Genomic DNA, 22,269 nt, shown 5'->3' with positions numbered 1-22,269 from the left:
CTGAAAGGTTTGGAAATGCCAATGCTATAAACTGTAAAATGAGTAGAGGAAGGCCGAGCTTAAAAATGGGTGTTTTCAGCAACTTAGCTATATTTCTGAGAGAACAGCACACCTTCAAAATGAACTTCAGAACGTGAATTATTACTTCCTTGGCAGTTGGGCTTCGCTGCATTTTGTTAGTGTGATTTGGAGAATAGGTACATGAGACTCTCAACAACTGCTGCAGGAAGTCGAGAATGACCACTGCTTCCGAACAGCACTACAAAAAAAAGAAATCTGCCGATAGGTGTACCATATCTTTACCAGTAATAGAAGAGGCAGTGTAGCATATTTTTAGTATTCTGAATTATTTTTCTTGCTGTCTTATTTTGATATTCATGCCCCCTTTTCTTTCACTTTTTGGATTTTTTGTGCAAATTTCGGAGAAAAAGTTTTTTATGTTATGTATAAAGCCAAAACAAAAACATGGGCATTTATTTGAGCATCTAAATACCTGCATTTTAGTATTATCTAATAGCAAGATTGTGTAAATATTTCATTTAATAAACAAATTACATGGTGCTGAAGGAGTTGAGGCAAAAAAAAAAGCTTCATTTCCAAGCTGTAGTTTAAGAAATGAGCATTTTTGTGCCTTTTGTATATCCTCAAGATTTTATTACAATTTCTTGTTTTTATATTCATGTTTGACAATACTTTGTGAATATTTTACCCAGTGCTGAGAATTTATCTTATGTATTATGCTTATAGGCAACCTGCAGTGGCCAGGCGGCGCTAGTGGAGCGCAGCGTTCAGCGCCGCCAACGGCGGCGCCGAGTAATCTGAGTAGGCTGGCGCGGTCGGGTTGCGTTCGCGTTGTACGGCTAGAAGCATCTCGGCTCTCATTTTCTGCAGTTTTAAGGCAATCGAATGTCTTGATAGCTACTTCCGAAAACCAATACTGACGAAAGGACACCGCCTGTTCGAGAATGCTCATGTTTAAAACGTGAACGGTGTCGACGTCACCGCGAAGTGCGCGCCGCTCGCGACGGAACACCCGCGCGCACAGCTTTGAATGTCGCGTGAGTAGACGGAATTTTTTTTTAACGAAATTTATTCTCTCAGGGCATTAGTCGGATATGTGATGATGAATTAAGAAATAATTAAATGAATGAAAAATGTTGTAAACGTAGCTTTTCATTCACCTATTGCGTTCACACCTCATACCTAAACATTGAAAGTGCAGAGAGAACCTGAGAAGAGATTGATCGCCGTTTCTTCTTTTTTTGTTCTTGCTGTTTGATTACAGCAGCATAATAATTTCCTCGCGGTTTTGCTTTAAAGTTTAATACCATGACGAACACTTTTGTTCGTGGTGCACCTTTCGACAGTGCCGCGGAAGTTACAGGAGGCATGGTGCGGTGCCCGCTACGGATGTCGTGGCGATTGCAAGCACTGTGCGGTTGTAGCGTGCGTCATCAACGAAAACTGTGCGTGCCGGGGGCGGGGAGTAGGGGGCCTCCTACACCGTTGGAAAAATAAAGCCCTTAACAGCAACAATAACTGGCATGCATTTTGTATCTCCGTACCTCAAGCTTGGGGAAAGCCGGCGGGAAATGCTGGCACTCAATGGCAAAGCTTTCGTAACGGAGGTCGTTAAGAGTTAGAATTTTTTACTGTTGTTACTAATGATGAAATATTCTATCGTCTGAGACAAGAGACTCTTGAGTAGCTTGAGCAGTCGGTGCAAGAAATATTTGGCGCGGAACAATAGAACGAAGTTCCATTCTCAGTGTACACAGTATCACGGGCCTCTACACTCCGCCACTTCAACTTTTTCAGCACCTTAAGAACTAATTTACAGATAAATATGCTTATTGAAATCTGTAATTGGAAGTTTTGAAGATATTTTGGCTTTGTGGTTCCGAATAGACACCGCATTAGAAATCCGGTTCACAGATCCACAAACATTTTTTTTTTTATTTCGCCTCCGTTGAAATGCGGCTGGAATACGATGCTGCGGCTGCACGGCTTTGTTGATTTTCTGGACGTATGCCACTCGATCTTGCACAGCATATACCAGTACACGCCAAATTTTACAGCGCGTACTGAGTAGTGTGCCCCAACCAGCGTGCGACACTCCCCGAGTCAGAAGTTTATACCGTTTCCTCCGCTCACGGGCAATCGTCTTATTTTAGCTTCTTGGCGTCTGTACGCCAATGGCCCCATAACAAAACAAATTTCAGTTACATTACTCTCTCGCAGCCAATATCTCCTTCTCTCATCATTCTCCCCAGGTTCTCCCAGCAAGCTTCGTGATTGTGGTAGTCTTTCTCGCCGCCCTTGCGCTTATTTTTATTCTTGTTCACATCCGTAGTAGTCGAAGCATCACACGAGACCACTGAAGTCACTAAATGAGTAAATCACACTCACTGGAATAACAAAACGCGAACGCAGAAGGAACACAGCGGCCGCAACATATACGGCGTCTGCTTCTGCGCCGACTCAGTATTAGCTCCCGTCGGCCGCCAGGTGGCGCCACATGTCTCAGCAAACTCCATTGCAGGTTGCCTATATTATAATATTCACGTGTTTAGAGGGCATTTAAATAGCTGTATTCTAATTGGCTCATGTGCGTCATGTACAGAAAGTGTGATCAGAAATTGTCATCAAGAAACGTCCTTCATACTGGAACTTGCGTGAGAAGAGCTCTGGCAGGTGCGTGCTCTGTTGCCGCGTTGCAGAGAGGAGGAAAGGAGGCATCCTGGTTGTGCAAACCGCCGCGGAGAGGTGACAAAGAGGGTAATGGCAACCCCATGCATACTCGGGCCACTTATGCACTTATTCACAGGACCTCGGAGGATGGGCGTGTGGTATTCGATCTGTCATTTGATGTGCGCAACTATAAGGCTGCATTCCCTGCACGATACCTATTAGTCATGTATTCTAATTCTGGTGCCGGGTTGTGTTCGCCTTAGCGATCTTAAAACTCTTAAGCACTTCCTACATTTTTTTTTTGTAGGTTGCAGCAAAGTTCTTTAAAGACGTCATTTATAAAATAGCAAGGTGCATGTATGCGATCAAGGATCCACAAGGGAAGCTGCAGACGGGAGCTGTTGACGCTGCCATGCTATACTCTTAAAGACAGATCTCAAGTGTCTCCTAAATTTTTATAACAAAACGAACATCCGCACAGTGTTTGCTGGAGATGCTTACAACCCTGCTGTCCTGTCCGAAGACAGGGGTACATGCATTACTGCCCGCCATATGCAAGGCCAGCCACAATTAAACATTCGTTACCAGAGTAACATGATTGCCTGGCTTTTTTGTGTGTTCACTTCCTTAGCATACTGTAGCATAGTCATAGTAGTGTGCACCTTTCCAATAAGTGGTCACGGGGTGTCACCATATTACCTGCTGGACTGCTTTGTGCATTTGGCGCTAGCACAGTGGAAGCAGAGCCGGTTTGCAGCAGTCCAGAGAGGAGGAGCGAACAATATGGTGGCACCGAGTAACACTTATTGGAAAGGTGTATATAGACTGCTTGTTCCTGCAAGATGCGAGTTAAACCGATCTCATACGAACAGTTTCGATCCTCATTGAACTGGATCTACATTCAACTCATTGTAGATCGAGGTTGTCACACGGCAACTGTCAAGTGCAGTCGAGCTCGAGCCTGCTTGACTCAAGGTTGCTTCCTCAATCACTCTCGAGATTTCAGGCACACTCAAAAGCGGTCATTGACACCCTCGTCATCAATGAGCTCTAAAACTTGAAAACGAATAAATGCAATAGAACTGCACATAATAACACATAAATGTATTAAAAGGCATGATAGAACATTGGTAGAACGGCTAATTTTATAATATTGACACCGTAGTCCACCACCAGTGGAAGCTAAGGTGGCGTTCTCTTCGACTGCGTCAGCGTGGAAACTGTGGAGCGGAAGAGAAACTGCACTGTAGCATTTGACCGCTGGGAAGATAGGTTAGGTGACCTGAGGCGCCAAAAGCGGAATGCTGCTGTGTACACTGAAATCGTGCAATCATTACCCCAATCTTAAATTTCCTTTTGAGACTCATTGCGACTGACAGCAGACGACGGACCACGTAGGAAATTTCTCAATGCTCGCTGAAAACGCCCGTGTAGCACCGGATGCTTCAATCCTTCTTGAAAGCCTGAATGCAGACTGAGTTCAATGAGGATCAGAAGTGTTTGTGTGACAGAGGGATTAGTGTAGCGCAGCTAAAGCTTTGTGTTAGCTGGTGTGCACAAGTTGGGTGGCCAAGCTGTGTTAACTGGTCTTACAATGCATATTTAGAAAACAAAACAGGGCACCCCAAACGGTTTATTCAACTTCTCAGATTATTTGGCATTACACACATTGTCTTGAAAGCAGTCCACAATATGGCCAGCACAACTTATGTCCTTGCTTATTTCAGATTGTTCATTTAAGAGAGCTAACATATTCAAGGGCTACTGACCAGGCTGACATTTTAACCAAGCCCGATAAGGCGTCGGACATGGTCTCTGCGAAATACTGCAGCGATGCACACACTGGAAAGCAACAAAATGCAAACCAAAACTCTCATGGTCCTTTTCAGACAGCCAAACCTCCTCATCCTTTGCGCTGGCCATCGAACTTTGTCGATGAGGCACCAACAGATACTGCATCCATTGGTGTCTCTCTGACTGATGGGCGAGGGGTGTCATTTGGTGTGATGTCACGCACTTTTTCGTCTTGCATTTCGTTTTCACTCATGCATACATTCCCACAAGAAAGAATGCTTTTAGTTTCTTGCCCTTGTCTATGCATGCTTCAGAGTGTTCTGTGCACTGTGCTATTCATACACCAACGGCTGGACTCAAGTGGCAGCGGCACGCGCTTTCATACAGCCTGCGCATTCGCTGCAGATATAATGGCAGCTCTTCTAGGCAAGCAGTGCTCTCTTCCTCGTGAAGGGTGTGCAGGATTTACCCAAACCTGGTCACTCGCTTCTGTGGCAGCGCCCGGTGTGCACCTCCGTTCACGCCTTCAAGCGTTCAAGTATTCAGTTTACGGAGTGCGCAAAATACTTAGAAAATTATGTAGTCTCAATTCTGTGTGCACAAAAGCGATGCAGTGTAGGCTCAAGCAACAGTATTTAGCACATTTGATCGTAGTAATACTTACTTTGTCTTATTTCTTACAGTGCGCAACATGTGCTAATTACCATCTGAATACAACAGTGATTTGGGTTATCAGTCTGCAGTAAGGCAAGTAGCAGCATACTATTGTAAGATCAGTCCCATTATGCTGCACAAAAGCTGATTTTTTTCTTCCTGCTGTAACTTTGTTTCCTTCATGATATGAGGGGAACTGTCAAAAATGCATTGACATGGCTACAGAAGCACAGAATTTATCACATGAGCATTTTTGGCCTCTCGGGCCTGTTCTGCCAGGCCTGTTACAATTAGTGGCCGAGCAAGAAGGAGTACCTGTTTTGCCGACATGCATTATTTCAAATGATATGCCAGTGTGACGGCATCTTTTCGCTTTTGGGCACATTTCTGTCTGCTTCTGCACATGTACCGAAATTTCGGGCGCCTTCACGTGTCTGCAAGTCAGGCTGGTCGTTGACCTGTTTTAAGTTGTTAGTGCAAATTAAAAAAAAAAAAAAGGTAACCTGCTCTTATTGCACTTTTTGTGCACTTTGAACAGCGCATTCACTAACTGCTTTTCCTGTTCTGAGGCGTGCGCAACATCACCTCGAAATAACAGGAGACATTCATCACCATTCTCATATAAGGATAGTAGGAAAGCCTTCCGACCCTTGTCTTTGCCTGCCACCTATGTTGCTAAACTCTGCGGCTAGTTTGTAACGAAGCTAACTTCATCCATACGTATGTTTTCTGCCACACATTTGAACTTTATTTCCTCTGAACGACGTGCACACGCCTGCAAGTTTGAAAAACTTGAGGTGTTTCCTTTCATCAATTTCCGAGTGATGGAGAACTTGTTCTGGAGTTATCACCTCAAAAGTCCGGTTACATTCATGTTGCCAACAAGAATAGAAGAAAACAATTGGCAACGCAAAGAGTCACCCTAAAGATTGGAAATCAGGCATTGGAAGAGGTGGACGAGTTGAGAGTTCTTGGCCTAGAAATTCACAAATCCGGCAAAGGAACACAATGGCCTCATAAGGTGAAAAAAGTAGCTGCGACTTCCTTAAACTTGATAAAACGCATTTCGTCTAGGGGAGGAGGAGCTCGAGCGGACATGGCAAGACGTCTTGTACAATCAGTGTTACAGCCGAGGATACTATACCAGGCCCAATTCCAAAGACTCACGAGGCGGCAATGGGCAAATTGGAAACAATAAATAGAAACGCAATGCGCACTATCACGGCCTTACCAAAACTTAGCCCTATCCCTATTCTCCAAGAGTTTGCACAGATAAATACGTTGACAGAATTAATCGAACAACGAGAGGCAACAAGGGATATGAAGCGAAAGTATGTTACACCCATAGCATCCTTGTACAACGAAGTGGCAGTTCAAACACCACCAATGGCAGACCCCCCTCCGTGGGAATTCACGACTATTACGACAAACAAGACCACTCGGCTTCGTCGCAAAGAAAAGCTGGCATCTCGACCTCTGGTTGATGCACTTCCAGGTACCTGCATTGCATATACAGACGCATCAATTATAGAAAATGGCGGTAGAACAGCAGCTACTAGTCCAACACACAGCGAACTAAAGGTACATAAAGAATATGTTTCAGAATACCCGGACCTGCTTATGATGGAACTCTATACAATCCGTGATGCTATGGAGGCCATAAATAAAATAGATTCCATAACAGAAGCCCACATCTATACAGACTCCTTAGCCGCCATAAAACAACTGAAGAAAGTCACGAAGACGCTATGTGTTACCCAGGAAATCCACGCACTCAATAAGAAAACAAAGATAAGCATCCAGATACATTGGACACAAGACAATGCTGAGAACGCTGAGCAGAGAAAAGTTGACCACCTCACACACGAAGTTCCAAACACTAATGCGCCCCCCACCAGGCTCCCTTTCGATGCCCGCTCCGCTGTTCCCATCTTAGCATCCACTTTAAGGAAAAGTACACGTGCCCTCATTCCCCCGTGTACATTCCCACTCCCTCGTAACTTAACGAGATTGCAGGAGGTTTCCCTTAGAAGGATAAGAGCTGGGGCGGCCCTTACCCCGTCGGTAAAATGCCGATGGGAATCGCAAGCAGACATCGGACCAACCACATGCCCGAAGTGTTCCACACCAGCTGCAGAGGTGGATGTTCGCCACCTGCTATGGACTTGTGCAGGTACAAGGGCATCAAGGACACAGATTCTGCGTGAAGTGGGACTAACCACAACAAGGGAAGAGGACTTTTCTAAATGGCTCACCGACAACGCTAAGAGCGGGAGCCTGCTCCGGTTCCTCACGGAAAACCATTTACATGAGTTTATATAATATGCCTTATGGCAAGCTTGCGTACAAAAAAAAAAAAAAAGAACTCTGTTCCAATAATTTAGCTATATTTTATGCGAGTTTTTCCCTGGTTTTGGCTCTTCGGCAAGATGCTGATACACAGCCAGAGCCTGTAAGGATGGCTCACGGCCGGCACACCTATCATTTATGACTCTCAGTACAGCGGCAAAAATCACTGCAGGTCGCTCTGAACGCTCAAGTTTATGACATCTCGTTGGCAAGAATCACAACCGGGTGAAAGTGCAGGCTTGCAGCCGCAGGCTTGGCCAGCCTCCACTTTCTTTTTTCCAGCTTGTTGCGCACCAAATGACGGCATCACTGAGTAGACGCGTCAATGCCACACAGTGCCACGATTTCGCAGCTGTAGAAGACAGGAAGCATCCTCCATGCGTAGGTCATAAAGAGCGCACCGTCGCCACTCGAATCCAGCCATGGTACACCATGCATAACCATGAGTACAGAAAACACAGAACATCCATACATGCACAGGCCTGGTTTCCTAAGAAAGGCCAGAGGCCCCGCACCTATGCTTCAGCCACCCATTGAGGTCAGCCTCTCCCCCTCCTCCTCCTTATTGGCATTGTAGCTGGATGAGCCAAAGCTCACTTCTCAACCTTCAAACAAAGGTCACTGGTGGTGCTTGGGTAGCAGAAAGCAAGAAAAAAAAAAAAAAAATCTGCGGCGGTAGCGTTTTGATGGAAGGCAAAAAGCAAGGCACCCGTGTTTGTGCGATGTCAGTGCACCTTAAAGAAAGAACTCCAGGTGGTCGGAATTGTCGGGGCCCTTCACTATGGCGTCTCTCATACCTGAGTCGCTTTTGGACGTTAAACCCCACAAACCAACCAGCAAGAAAAAAAAGAATGCCTGTAAAAGTCGGGGCCATAATGACTGCATTTGATGTGTTCTTGTAGCTGTTTTTACCCGGCATAGGGCAGTGTTTTCATTTTGTTGACCGAACCAACATGGCGGGCATAGTTTCTCAAAGCACTAAGAGATGGCGCTCCGCATTTCCCGTATTTAGGGAGCCTACATGTACCAGCCCTACGCGTATTGTCTCTTGTGGAGGCTAGTCAACCAGGGAGGAGGGAGAGACTCTTTGGTGACGGAAGGGAAGGAGAGAAACATACCAGTTTTGATGGCTGTAGCTCTGTTATTAACGAGTCTGCTGCAAAAGTATTTTTGGCCATCGCGCATTCTGAAGGCGCTGCCTCATAGACAGCAGGTTTGAACACATTTTCGAATTTAGGGTGGTTCATAAACAAGTTCAGTTTATGGAATCTTACCTGAAAATGAAAGGAATCATTGAAGCAGGAGAAATGATAGCACCTTTAAATAGAAACAAAAGGTGGATGGGTTTTAAGATGCTTTGCAGCTGTTTTCCACTTGCCCAAAGGCAGTGCAGAGTTGTGGCCGGTGTGCAATGAGCAGTTGGGCGCATGGTTTTGCTGATGGCATGGCAGCTGCATGCTGGTTGGTGACATTTTATACACAAGGTCTTGCAGACTTTGTGTCTAGTTGGAAAAAAAGAGGATTGTAGCAAGTGAGAATTTATGCTGAAATAATTTTGTGAGTAGCTTCAAAGAGCAGCCTTTTTTGAAAAATGGCTGCTTTCCATGAAAACATGGCATTAGATTTTTACTTTTCTAGATGGGGTTTTAAATTTTGTTTTGGTGGTTTCTTGCAATCTTTTGCTTGTTCTTCACGACAGATGTATTTACTTCATAGCTTGCAATAAAATGCTTCCATTGCGAATAAGCATTCCTTGTGTGTTGTGCTCTTTGGTCTCATTATTTTGAACTGTAGTAGCCATGACAATCGAAAAACATTTGAGAGAACAGCATTGCATCATGTCTACATTATATTCCTGTAGAAAAAGAGAACGGGCATTGCAGTTGTAGTCGATGAGACTGAAATCGACATTTGTTTCAGCTAAACTGTTTCCTCGATTTCGAATCTGGTTTGGGCTATTGCATGTCTAAGGCCCCAGCCAAATATTGCCCACTGCCTCAATAACAGCACATGCTCAAGGACCTAAAGAAGCTACAAGATGAAAGTTTATTTTTCAACTCTTTGTGATGAGAGCAATACTTTACAACAGGTAGAGGTATTCATGGCACACCGGGATCGGGAATGCCAAAACCTAATGCGGTCTATGAAAGACCGCAAGCATGGGAAAGAGCTAATTAATTTTGACTGCTTCGTGTCCTTTAATATGCACTGACATTGTATAGCCCACAGGTGTCTTTACATCTTGCCTCTGCCAAAATGTAGCCATGTATTTAATCTTAAAACCTTAGGATTAGCAGTCGAAAGCATAGCCACAAAGTCACTGCTGCACATAGGTAGGAAGGTTTCGGACGTAGGAAGGGAGTAATGTTTTTGAGCCAGGTAGTCACTCTGAATCTGAACCATGAGAAACATTTCCCCAAGAGCAAGAAGAGGTGAAAGTAAATTTGGAAGGTGCTGTACATATAATGTAATAAAAGGCAGCTTGCTATCATGTAATCAATCATCTGAAAGGCTGAAAAGTGGATTTTAAAGCATAAGTTTAAAATACCTAAGCAAAGGACAGTGTAGCAGGTTATAGAAAGTAAAATAATTTGGAAAACCTTCACAAACACAGATGTGGATTAAAGTACAGTTTCAAGGTGATCATAACAAGGAAGTAGTAATAAGCTATTATTGAAATGAGCAGGCCCTATTTGCCCTAGGCAGGTGGCGTCCTTGGTCCAAAACTCTGAGGGCATAAGCAGGTCCTCATGTGATGGTTTGTTTGGGCGGTACTTCTATGCTGCCGCAACACCATACCATAGGACACAGAGTGCTGGGCATCTTGCAGTAGAGTACCTGCAGTTGAGATTGCAGCACATAGTGCACATCTTTGAGTATGAAGATGCAGAAAACTGAAAAGAAGCATTAGAGTGGGACATGTAATCCAGGAAATAGGGCTTTTCAGCTAATCGATTAGGTTTCGAGGGAGTGAAACAAGCAAGGGATACCAGACACTGGGATAAAGAGATAATGTCAGCAAATGAGCCAAGGTTGGCGGCTGCAGCTAACTCATGAAGCAGCGATGATTGCAGACCATTAATTCCCTTCAGCATACCTAGTGCAGGCAGTGATGATGATGAATCAAAACTCTGTTGCCAATTTATGAAATAACTATAGATATGTAACTGCACTGTGGGAAGCCCACTTAGCCACTTGATTTTCTTCCAAGTTTTTGTTATGAATGGACAGAGTGAAAATGCGCAAAGGAAATAAATGCCAGACTAGGAATAAGTGTAGTCAGAGTCCTTCATTGAATGGCTGTAGTGTCGCATTGCTGAACTGTGGTTTAAAAGCTACTTTTGGCAAGGTAAATGAGTCGTACAGCCTCTGAGAGACTTGCAGGGAGAGCTGAACTAAGAGAACTCGAGAGAACTGCAGAGACTTGTGCGAGCACCTTACAACCAGCCGGTTCAAATGGCGCGCCGTTGCAGCGGTTGAGTGACAGCTAAAAGCCCCTCTATCTGGAAAGTAGCGAAACTCTCCTCCCTTCGGCTGCTTTCCTCCTCAATTCTCCTCTGATTTCACTCTCCCACCGGCGGGAGCGCTGCGCACGGCACGCTGAACCTGCCTGGGCTCGAGGGGCGCCGCGGAAGGGTCAATGATAGTGAATGGCGGGGGCTTTTTGTGCTGCCTTTTAAAGCGTTCTTTTAAATCTGCTTTGCACAGGTAACTACTAATCGATTTGAAAATGTTATGTTTGGTTTTAGCGGCACATATTGTTCGCAATAACAAAGAAGGAAGGAGAAGACACGCTCAAAACGGCAAGAAATGTTTGCACTCAGCATCGCACTCGGGTATTCTGAAGCATCAAGAACGAGAAATAAACTGAGCAGGCAATGATGGTGTCATCTGTGTTGGGTGACAGATAGATGACCCTGAATGAGAGCCAATGGCCCCTTCAGAAATCTTCTGCATCTTTGCGCGTGAACGGCAAACCGGCGAATTCTAACATCGATCGCTTCTGGCTAACCTATAAGCAAAAGCGTCGATTGTTGTATGCTTTCATTTTCAAATCACATCTGTAAGAAAACGAAGCAGTGTTCCTACAGCTGCTAATCAGAGGCAGTGTAGGTGAAAAAAGTGGCTTCTATTTCTTCGCAAAATCAATTGATCAGCAAAGTGACTCATGCAAAATAGGGTCTTATTTTATTGGCACAATACTGGTTTGCTTTAAAGGTCGTAAGATGTGGCGCATACAAAATACACAGTTCCAAATACAGAAGGAATGTAGCGATAAACACTGTTGCACATTGGAACCAAGTAGCATCTTTGATTTTACTGACACAGCACTGGTCGCTTTACAAGGGTCCTATGGCGCAGGCACATTAATTGAAAACACACATTTTCAAATAAAAATAAATGCACAGAAAAACACTGTTAGACAATTGGAAGATGCTGAGAAACCTTAACGCAATGAAAATATATGAAAACGAAGTGCAAGCAAATAATTTTCGTAGAAACATTTTTCACACACGTTACAATCCAATTTTAATTTCGATGATTACAAGTTTCAGATATGCACGAGAATATCTTTAAAAAATGCAAGCAGTTACCAGAAATTTTGAACAATTTACAGATTCATTCAGGCGACAGGCAAAATATTAACTGTATGCAGATTTTCAAACCACAACTTCCACAAATTTTTCAAATTTTTCAAATTAATAAAACATGAAATTACGAATGCATACTGTCACCGAATCTGAGCTGCAGCGACCCGCATGCCTACGCTTTTGCTACCGCATTTACCACTAGTCACAGGAGATATTTTAGAGGCTTCATCTCGGACAAAAATCTGGATCCGTACTTTCACGAAAATACTCACAATCTCTTTTACAACATCGTGGCAGGCTGGGAAGCAAGATACCAATGAAATGCTATCTTTTATCCGGGCCTGCAGTTGTGCAGTGCTGATTGAATTTTTGAGGAGACCGTCTCTGTTACTGCGGAAAAAGTTCTCAGCAATGTTTACAGTTTCGATTACAGCTGACGATGGGTTCGTCAGTGACATGTGAGACTGTGAAAAGTTCTTCAACTCAATTAACCTTCCCGGTGCCGTGTTGGTAATCAGCGAAGCACGACAGTCGTTCTGTTCTACTATTCTATGTTCTGTTTCTGTTCTACTTGAACACTGAAACGCGCAGCAGCACGGCATCGCGTGCACGAACCTGCACGCGCGCAAGCCATAGGAACGGTACGACGAGGCAGTTTAATGGCGGCAGCGAGAAAATAAAAAACAAGCAAAACAAGATTTTGCGCGCGCTGATGACGTAAGGTGACGTGTTTATCACGTCACGGGCCCGGCAGCCAACGACAAACCAGAAAACCCGCCCTCACTCTTTCTTTGGAGAGGGGAGCGTAGAGGAGCGAGGAGGAAAGCGCCGGGAGAGGGAAACGGCGGCAAAGATCTTACAATTTCGCTACTTTCCAGAGATAGAGGGGCTTAGGGTGCCTTGATGCGAGAGCGGGCGCGCATCGAGGCACCCTAGAGGGGCTTTAGTGACAGTGTTCCTGTATATGCTCCCGCAGAGAGCATATACAGGAACACTAGTGACAGCGCCATGACAGCGCTGCAGGTGGCGAAAACGTCCAATACCAACAAAAATTAATTCAGTAAAAGGAAACCTTAAGATAATTAAAATTCGCACTTGTAGTTTATGCGTCACCACCTCCTTTGTTTAACTGAAACTGTATAGTTTCATTTGCAACAATTTTAGATACGATTGTGAGTGCGTCATTATCATCATCATCGCCCCCTCCGCTAAATTATGCCATGGGTTGAAGCGCGTTACATGAAACGTTTTAAAAAAATGTTTGACGCGTTATTGACTCTGGTTATTCTCCTTCCAGTGCTTTGCGGAGCCTGTGTTGCGCTTTATCTATTTGTTGCTAATGCTAACGAACCATAAAATGGATGGCTGTGTTCTGTGTTTATACTATAGAGGCTATATTTATACAGCACAGGCGACGCACTTCGCACGGTGAGCATCACATTGGTAAGTCGAATAGAAAGCCAGCTGATTGTTTTTTGGAAGGAAATGAGTTTATATTGATTTGTGGAACAGGCGTTGGTGGAACGTTTACGTACTCGAGTGCCATGCTGGTAAGCACGGTGCCTACGCTAGAACCGCGATTCTTCCGCGAATCGCTGTGTGAAATTAAGGTGGCGGTCCCACTCAAGCGGTGAAGAGACGACATTTTTGGTGAAATTCATACCTCTACTGTGCCTCACTCGTTTAGTTTATAAGCGTGGTTTTAGTATCGTTGTAAAGCTTATTTTCTCTGCTTTTGAATGGTGCATTTAGTTTATAAATAGCTGTGAAGATATTTAAGCTGTAAAGAAAAACGCAAAGGTAAGAAACTGCTTTTTAGCTCTACTTGTCTCAGGAAAAGCAAAATTGTGCAAAATCTTTTGCACCTAGAACAACACCGTTCGAGATCTTTTGAGACGAGATATTAATGAACAAAGTTAAGCATTTTTATTACTGTGTATCGCATAGTTTATTAGCCACGCACCTGTGAAAAGTGTATAAAACAGGTAATTATACATACAATAACTTTCAAGATATGCATTCTGCTGCGGAGCTTTTTTGCGCAGATGGAGGTCGTACATAGTTCGCTCTTTCCTGAAAATATCATCTGTCTGCTTCATTTAGTGTAAAAGTTATTTGTTATCAAACTTAGCGTTTTTTGTAAAATGGCTAAAAGTATATGCAAAACTGTTCAAGTAATAAGCTTTTATCTGTGCTGAAATTTCGCGTGAAGAAACTTTACACCTTGCTGTCAGAGGATAAGCATCGGTTTTGTTCTACGACTCTCGAGGAATGTGCACTGTCAGGATGATTTCAGCTAATTTTTTCGTGGTTCACTTGAAGCGCGCGAGCTCTTCATGAAATATTTTAAGCATGATTGAAATGCTCCATGGCTTGTTTTTTTTGGCGAATATAACTTCAAGGTTCGGGCTTTCGTTCTTTTATTCAACCGGTAACAATTATCAACTACAAAGTCTACAAAAAGCCAATAAAAGTGGAATAACAAAGCCAGGTATAATAAATGTAGTAGTTAGCGCCATCTATGAGATTTTATGTGCACTAAAATGTCGCAGTTCAGAAAAATTACGAGGATGGCGCCACAAACACCCTGAATCGAGGGGTATTTACGAGAGGGTATTGTGCGTCTACAACATTTTTCCTTTGCCCTTTCCTTTCCATCGGGCGAGAGAGGTAAACACTGGCGTGACGGGTCGAGTGGTCGGGTCGGGTCGGATGTAGGTGCTTCGCGCGCTCAGGTGCTTCGCTCATGCGCAGTAGCGCTACTTGAAAATGGTCCTTTGACAAATGTACACTTGCTTGCTTTGATATTTATTTATCGCCTCGAATTAAGTGTGTCATACTGTTTGTGTGCCGAAACGTTGCCAGCTAAGGCTCTCGCGCGTGCAGCTGAGGTGCGCCCCGGCTACAATCAACACTGTACCCCGGCGAACGAAACGTGCTTCTTGTCCAGGGGCCCGATCCTCGATATTCGCCTTTTCGGCCATGTTGTGACGTACCCGTGACGTAAATATTGAGGCGGCGCTAAAACGCGTATAAACAGAAATTGATGACGAAATTTAAAAAACAAGAAAAAAAGTTACAAAAAATAACGCCGTCGTCTGCTACTTGGCGCCGATTACAAAAATGCCAACGCTGCGATGCCAAGAAGCTGAAGGGTCGGTGCGAACAGTGTTTACGCTGCATACACGCGTCGCGCGGCAGGGCAAGGCTGAGGAGATAGTGAGATACTTACGTATACATTGCGGCTGTACTGTACTATTATAGTAACGGTAGTTGCGACCACAGTGCATCATAGTACACACGCTGTCGGACGTCCACCAGCAGCTAGGCTGAGCGAACGGCGGTACTCGACGCAAACCCCACAAACAGCCGGTCGTCAAGTGTGAGCGATGCCTCACTTGAGATGCCTGCATGTTGCTAGCTGTCCGTGTTTCATTTATGGACTTAGTCGCGCAGAGAAATCGGCGAGTATCAGGATTAAAGAATTTGTTTACGACTGAGAATTGGAAGCGCCCAACAGATTTTCGGGCTGCAGTTGCCTCTAGAGAAGAGACGCACCTATCCGACGACAACGCTGGCCTTCTCAGGGTATCACTGTCGTTGGAAACTGCCTGCGGCAGCCCACCGTTTCCATCATGTTAGCAAGTCTGCTACGGCCGGGTATACGTGTCGGCTTCTGTGGCGTAGCGTGCGGATATCGGCCCGACTGGAGCGGCGTAGTGAAAACACGCATAGTGGAGAGCTCGATTAGGCCATATATCTGGCGATCTTAGCATGCGCTGACATCGGACCACCTTTAGCGTGTTAATTCCATCGAAATGCGATCGTCGTAGCTGGGCTACGCACATATTGCGGGTCAGAGAGCCGAGCGTCTATAATCATTACTGAGCCATCGAGGCGGGGACGTTTTCACGCAGCCGCAAAAATAAGCAGATAAGATTTTCTGGCAGCAATGAAAATGCAATGAAAAGTGTATCCAGATGCCCACTGGCAGCAACAGGTTAGCTTTCACGCTGATGGCATTTAATGTGCCCTGAATTAGACATAGCACGCTGTATGCACATTTCACCGCATGCAGAGTGTGTCACTCTGTTGTGGCAGACGCCTCGTTAAAATAATAATAATAAAAAAAAAAGCTGTCGGTATTATTCTGCTTGGTTTCTGAGCATGTTGCATAAAAACATTTTATAAAAGTAGCAACACTGCTCGTCTGATGCAGGTGCACATCACACCACAATGTCACAAGAGAAACAAAATTTGTCAGGTACAGCCTAGTTCCTTTGCTACTGTTTACCAGTTTTGCACTTGCAATAGCATCCGGCACTTTCTTTCAGTGCAGCATGATTCCTCAGAGGAGAGAAGGGTGATGAGGTCGGCTAGAGATATGCCTTCACATATACTATTTGACGATCAGGAAGTGAAGGAACAGACATGAAGAGTGAATATAATATATGATGCCTAATTACAATGAGCTAGATGCAGTACGGAAACCATTTTCTTGAAGCAATTGTCAATTGAATGTAGCATTCATGCACACATTAACCAGTGCACATGCTATATACACAAAGCCCGAACCTGTTTCTGAGTGAAGCAAGGGAGCCAAAGGGGAAAGCAAGCGTGACTTTAAAGACACCGTAAGTAAAAAAGTAACAGCAACAAAAAAGAAAAACAGAAGCATGCACAGGAACAATATTCGACAAAAAGAGGCATGAATTGCAAGGCCTGCAGCAATGTGGCCTGCAGCACATCAGGGTGGTGTTCTGGATTTTTTGGCAAAGGTTCATTAATGCCAGGTGATAATACTGTATGATTTGTATTGGCTGTGCCATCCCCTGTGTGCTCTTCCAGCAATGCATAAGGTCCAACGTGCAACTGTCTAACATCCACTCTCTACACTCTGACTCAAAAACATGCTCAAATGAACCTCACCTGAATACGGGCATAAATATGGGAATAAAGCATGAAATTTACTTTTTCGACATTCTGATTGCATATCATTGGAAAACTAAACGTGATTTAAATGAGCGTATGATTTGCAGCTAGTGCGTCTTGTATGCATGGTTCTTCCAACAGGTTGCAGTATAGCTTCTGTCCTTTATTTTGGTAAAACATGCACACTTTAAGAGACCTGCTACTCACGTAACACATTCCCTGTAGCTTTAAACAGCTCGTCGTTGACTAACAATTGGTGTATCATTTGCTTTCGGTACTTTTTGGCATTTTTTTTTACATGCACCTGACATGAAGCCTTGCTTATAAGAAAACTGAAAATTACAATATACAAAACAATACAAAATTTATTTACAGCACTGCACACTCTACAATACACAGCCTAAAATGAAAGGCTGTCACACATTCAAGTAATTACAGTATTGTTGTACTTGTACAGCTCATCGCCATATCTGAAAGGTGGCACGGCCTTGGAGACCAAAGAAGAGAAATTAGTTATACAAAGCAAGGGAACACAAGATAGGGTCAAAAACCCATTCTCCAAGTGTTTGGCCCAAGATAGCACCAGCAAAGCAAGCACCCACTGTTTTACCAATGAGTACCCAACACCACTGAGGATTGGTCCCCAAATGCTCAAACCACTAGGCTGCAACTGCAGTCAAGGGATGCTATGCGTTCCGCAGTATTACCAGTATCAAAGATTATGGAACTCAACGTCATTTAAATGGTAGTCGGCACCTGGGACAGAGCAAGTATTCCCTGATTCTGTTATGGACAGGGCAAAGGTAGTTATAGTGTGTGTAAGAATGATTTTATCTGTGCATAAATGCCTGCCACACCTAGAATGTTCCCTTTATGCAGTCTACCAAAAAGGAGAAATGTTTGGCTCAGGAAGACAAGCCTTAAGCATTATTTCAGCAAGTCACTCAGTGTGACGGCTATCAGGCAAACCAGCACAGCACTTGAAAACTTCATGCTCTAAAAACAATTGTGGGGACACGCAAGCTCAGCATTTACCCCTATGACACAACAGCTTTTATGGCTCCTGTCTGCAGACTCTCATTCGTGTGAATCGACTTTGCTACTGCTAACATCTAGTATTTATTCTATGATACATATCAGTAGCATATACCTGTAAGTTATCCAATTATGTGGAAGACCACTTGTCTAGATACCTATAAAGCCCACTCTAACCAAGCTGTACGGATGCGTTTCCATGGCCTAAGGGTTGCCTGTCTTATTACCCAAAGATCCTGCAAGGTTTATCACCTCACACATTCATCTCAAAGGTGAAGCCAGAGACATCACACTGAGTACTCGGCCATGTCACCTGTCTGAAATGTGCCCAAGATTTTCCACTCACAACGTCGCGTTTTGTGCAGAAAAGAGGCTTTAACGTTGCTGCATCAAAAAAAAAAAAAAGCAAGAAGCCAATAGCTGAACATCAACGCTACATTAGGCTCTGCTGGCTCGCAAGACATTTGACCACAGTGTCAACAGCCGAGTTATAGATGCAGCTGTGGCAGAGGCTGTACCACAGAAACAACAGATGAATGTGGTCAAGATAAAATGAAATCGCTTTGTTCACAAATTCTTCAATACATCACGAAAAAGAATGGCTCACTTATGGATAGTATGACGTCTACTGTGTTCAATAGGATTGTACCTTCAGGAAGTTATCTTTTGAATGCAATCTTAAGAATATATTGTGGTGTTCAATTTAGGCTGTACACATAGCAGACGTGCAAAATATGCAGCACATTCTGAGGATTAAATGCAGAGAGGATTGCTGAAGCTGATATAATAGGAAAGCATAGGGATACTAGATAACATAGAAAACACATGCGACAATAGGATAGGTGTAAGTGAAACTAGCGCAGCTGTCACTTATGAGAGCAAAAAGTTATACAACTCAGTACTAGCACAATGGTACAAAATGTTGAAAAGTGATGATGAAACACAAGTTTCCTTGAAAGTGCTTCTACATAAATGAAATGAAAGTGATTGGCATAAAATTTGTGCCCCTTCCTTAAAATTCTCAATTTAAAGCTCACAAAGAACAATGAAGGCTACAAAAGCAACTAACAGAAAAAAAGTAATGAAGCAGTTATACACAGCTGCAATCATTCGATAAACATCTCGAGTGATGAAGCCAGTCTCCAGTGGCTTAGAGCATGAATATGTGAGCTTTACCAACCCTCTTTTAACATATGTGAGTGCCGGAGGGCATGTGGCAGCAGCAAGAATGTGTCAAGAAGCAAATGGCCCAGATAGCAGCCTCATAATAGAGGTATGGAAGGACTACACACAGCGCTATCATGGAGGGAGGTATTTTATGGAACAAGATATGTAGCAATGCACAAAAGGAGCAAAGCATTTTGTAGAGCTGCAGTCAAAAATTTATGAAGGACAATCTTATCAAAAAGTTTTTATTTCACTCCTGCGCTTGTGCATCATTATTGTGACTATGAGTTATATAGTGAAACATGAAATGTCAAGCAATTTATCCCGTACACAAATGAATGCATTCTTTCCCCTGCGAAGCCACCTTCAAGAACTTTTGCCAGTGGGTGCACATGCACATCAATATCACCTAGTTACAAAACAGAGAAGTCAATAGTTGCCTTTGTGAAAAAACTGAAGAATACAAAAATGTTCATTGATCGCCGAGCCACACAAATGATGCAGAGGTTAAACAGGTTATCTGGGATCTTGATTAACATCACTACAAAGCATCAGTAATTGCAGTGCAAAATGAAACTGGCAAATTTTGCAAAAGTGGAATCTAAAATTGCCAAAATGGGTTGACAAGTTGGCGGGGGCCTCATTTTCCGTGCATACAACAATGAAAGACAATGACCACCAAATAGATGCACAAATTATCCTTGGGAAAACTAGTTGATTGCTGTTCATCTACATTCAGCATATGAAGGAAGCAATAGAAAACAAGCATAAAGGCAACCAAATACAAAGAAGCACAGCTCGCTTCACTCTGCAGTTTGTGGAAAAACACAGTGGGCACCTCACATTTCACCCTAGTAGCACACAAGATAGGTGTAACGAAATGGACTCTGCTATGGTAAACGACTGCAGACACATCCACCAGGGTGCACGTATGTCAAATATTCTCACTGAAGTAGTACATCGCAGGCTGCCTGCTTGCCACAAACACCAAAGTGAATTGTGAACTGTTGCTGCCCGCATGTCCTACTCAGAATGGCACTTCTGGAGGTAGAAGGAGAACGTTTTTGTACCTTCCTGTGTTTCATTGACATGAAGCACTTAATAAAATGCACACTGAGTTTAAGCAGAACACAAAAAAGCAAAGTATACAACAAAGAATGACAGCTCTCAGCAAGGGCCACAGCACTTGTAGAATACACTCAGTATGTCTACAGATGGTAGACAAAAAATTATAGCACCAAGGAAAGGTTTGGTTTGGTTTGTGGGGTTTAACGTCCCAAAGCGACTCAGACTATGAGAGACGTCGTAGTGGAGGGCTCCGGAAATTTCGACCACCTGGGGTTCTAACATCGCACTAATGTGCACTAACATCGCACAGCACATGGGCGCCTTGCTTTTCACCTCCATCGAAAAGCGGCCGCCGAGGCCGGGATTCGATCCCGCGTCTTTGGGAACAATAGTCGAGCGCCGTAACCACTGCGCCACCCCAAAGCTGAACTTGGTTCTTGCACATGCTATCAACAAAATGTACACCAAAGAGATGGTTATATCTCAAAACCACAGAAAAAATTAAGACTTGGACGGCTTTTCAGCAGTATGCTATCGAACATGAAGCAGTAAGAATGTGCACATTGATCACTTGTGGCATATATCAAAATCATGACAGCGAGTGAAAATCTCAAGTGCAGGTGATCAAGTTGTTCCTGTCCGAGTTAATATAAATGTTGCACGTCCTCTTCCTTGTACTTGTTGATGTTCCTGCTGCGATTACCATTTGCAGGTGGCGTCAATGTCATGTGATCTGCACACACTACAAGCTGTAACGATCTTCAAAAAGAGCTGTCCATCTGCATAGCACTTCACATCTGATGTGGCCGTCCAGGGACAAGGCGTGGCCTCCCAGATTATACAAGCCTAGCAGAGAGGTTAATGATGTTGAATATGGCCCCAGGACTTCTCGACCACATGATGACTCGGATTGGAAGTGCTGCAACGGCTGCACAAGGTCCACACGATCACCTGCAAATGTTTAGTGCCTAAATTATATGCAAATAAAATATCAAACACGCATGGCACAGGAACATTCAAAATCATCAAAGCTACAAGCTAGGCTGCGGTAAAGTGTAATCTATGAATGCAAGAAATGGTCAGTGCAAAACCTAAACCTAAGTGAACCATTTCCGTAACAGGTAAAGACGGCTTGGTGGCGGAAATTGTATTGTGGCTAACTTTTTCTTTCTTTTTTTGCAATTAAGGGAACGACTTATATCAGGCGATTTCACTTGTTTTTCCTTCCTCGGTCGTCGAAACCATTAACCAAGAAATCTTGACAACTACAAGCACACTCAGATTTTTTTTTTTTTTTTTTTTTAAGTTCGTGCAGTGTAGAGAAGTTGAAGAAAATTATAATGCGTCGTAGAAATATGCAGCTAAAAGCAACGCAAAGTGCTGATTAAAAATATCGGATTCGCCGCATGCGTCCTGTGAGTATTCCTTTAATCTTCAGTCATTTCCCGCCTGCGTACAACTTGAATGCGAATGACGCTGTATGAACAGTCACCTTTACAGGTTTTCTTATTGCACTTACCTCTGTGATGCTCGACGTGCTGCACCATTTCCAGCAGATTGACTGCGTTGCCCTGCTGGTCGACACCCATCGAGAAGCCCGACACATTCCGGGAGCTTGTCGCTCGGCCGAACGAATACATTTCGTGCCATCCAACATCAGAGGCGTTCACCACTGGCGATCACACCCGAAGCACCAGTAGCTCAACAGTTCAACATTCCGAGCGCAGGACAATTCTCGCCTCGGAGCTTGCAAAGCCGCCACACTACACTCCTCGTCAGATGATTGATCTGACTGTACTGACGAGCTATCTTTCAAGACAATTTGACAGCATTGCTGTGCTGCAGCAAATCCTCGATCACTACTTGCAGACGACGAACGGCACGAAGACCACTCATAAGCGTACAAGTTCTTTCTTTCCTCCATGTAAGCTATAGTGAACTAGAATATATATTCTAGTTCACTATAATGAAAGCGTACCTCCCTTCA

The 22,269-nt window shown here is 43.9% G+C and overlaps 1 long non-coding RNA gene across 1 annotated transcript; it reads right to left on the bottom strand.

Moving 5' to 3' along the window:
• Nucleotides 1–17,154: 17,154 nt before the first annotated feature.
• Nucleotides 17,155–22,269, bottom strand: LOC146170963 (uncharacterized). The gene is made up of 2 exons (XR_014703003.1): nt 21,802–22,269; nt 17,155–21,233 (listed from the first exon to the last, which is right to left on the bottom strand). It is a non-coding gene; the product is annotated as an uncharacterized LOC146170963 (long non-coding RNA).

The sequence above is a fragment of the Amblyomma maculatum genome, unplaced genomic scaffold (assembly GCF_055883805.1).
Source record: "Amblyomma maculatum isolate TAMU_Amacu unplaced genomic scaffold, ASM5588380v1 scaffold_24, whole genome shotgun sequence".
In the NCBI taxonomy this organism is placed as follows: Eukaryota; Metazoa; Arthropoda; class Arachnida; order Ixodida; family Ixodidae; genus Amblyomma; species Amblyomma maculatum.
Note: the sequence above shows the minus strand (reverse complement) of the source record. Positions and strands in the feature narration are given on the sequence as shown.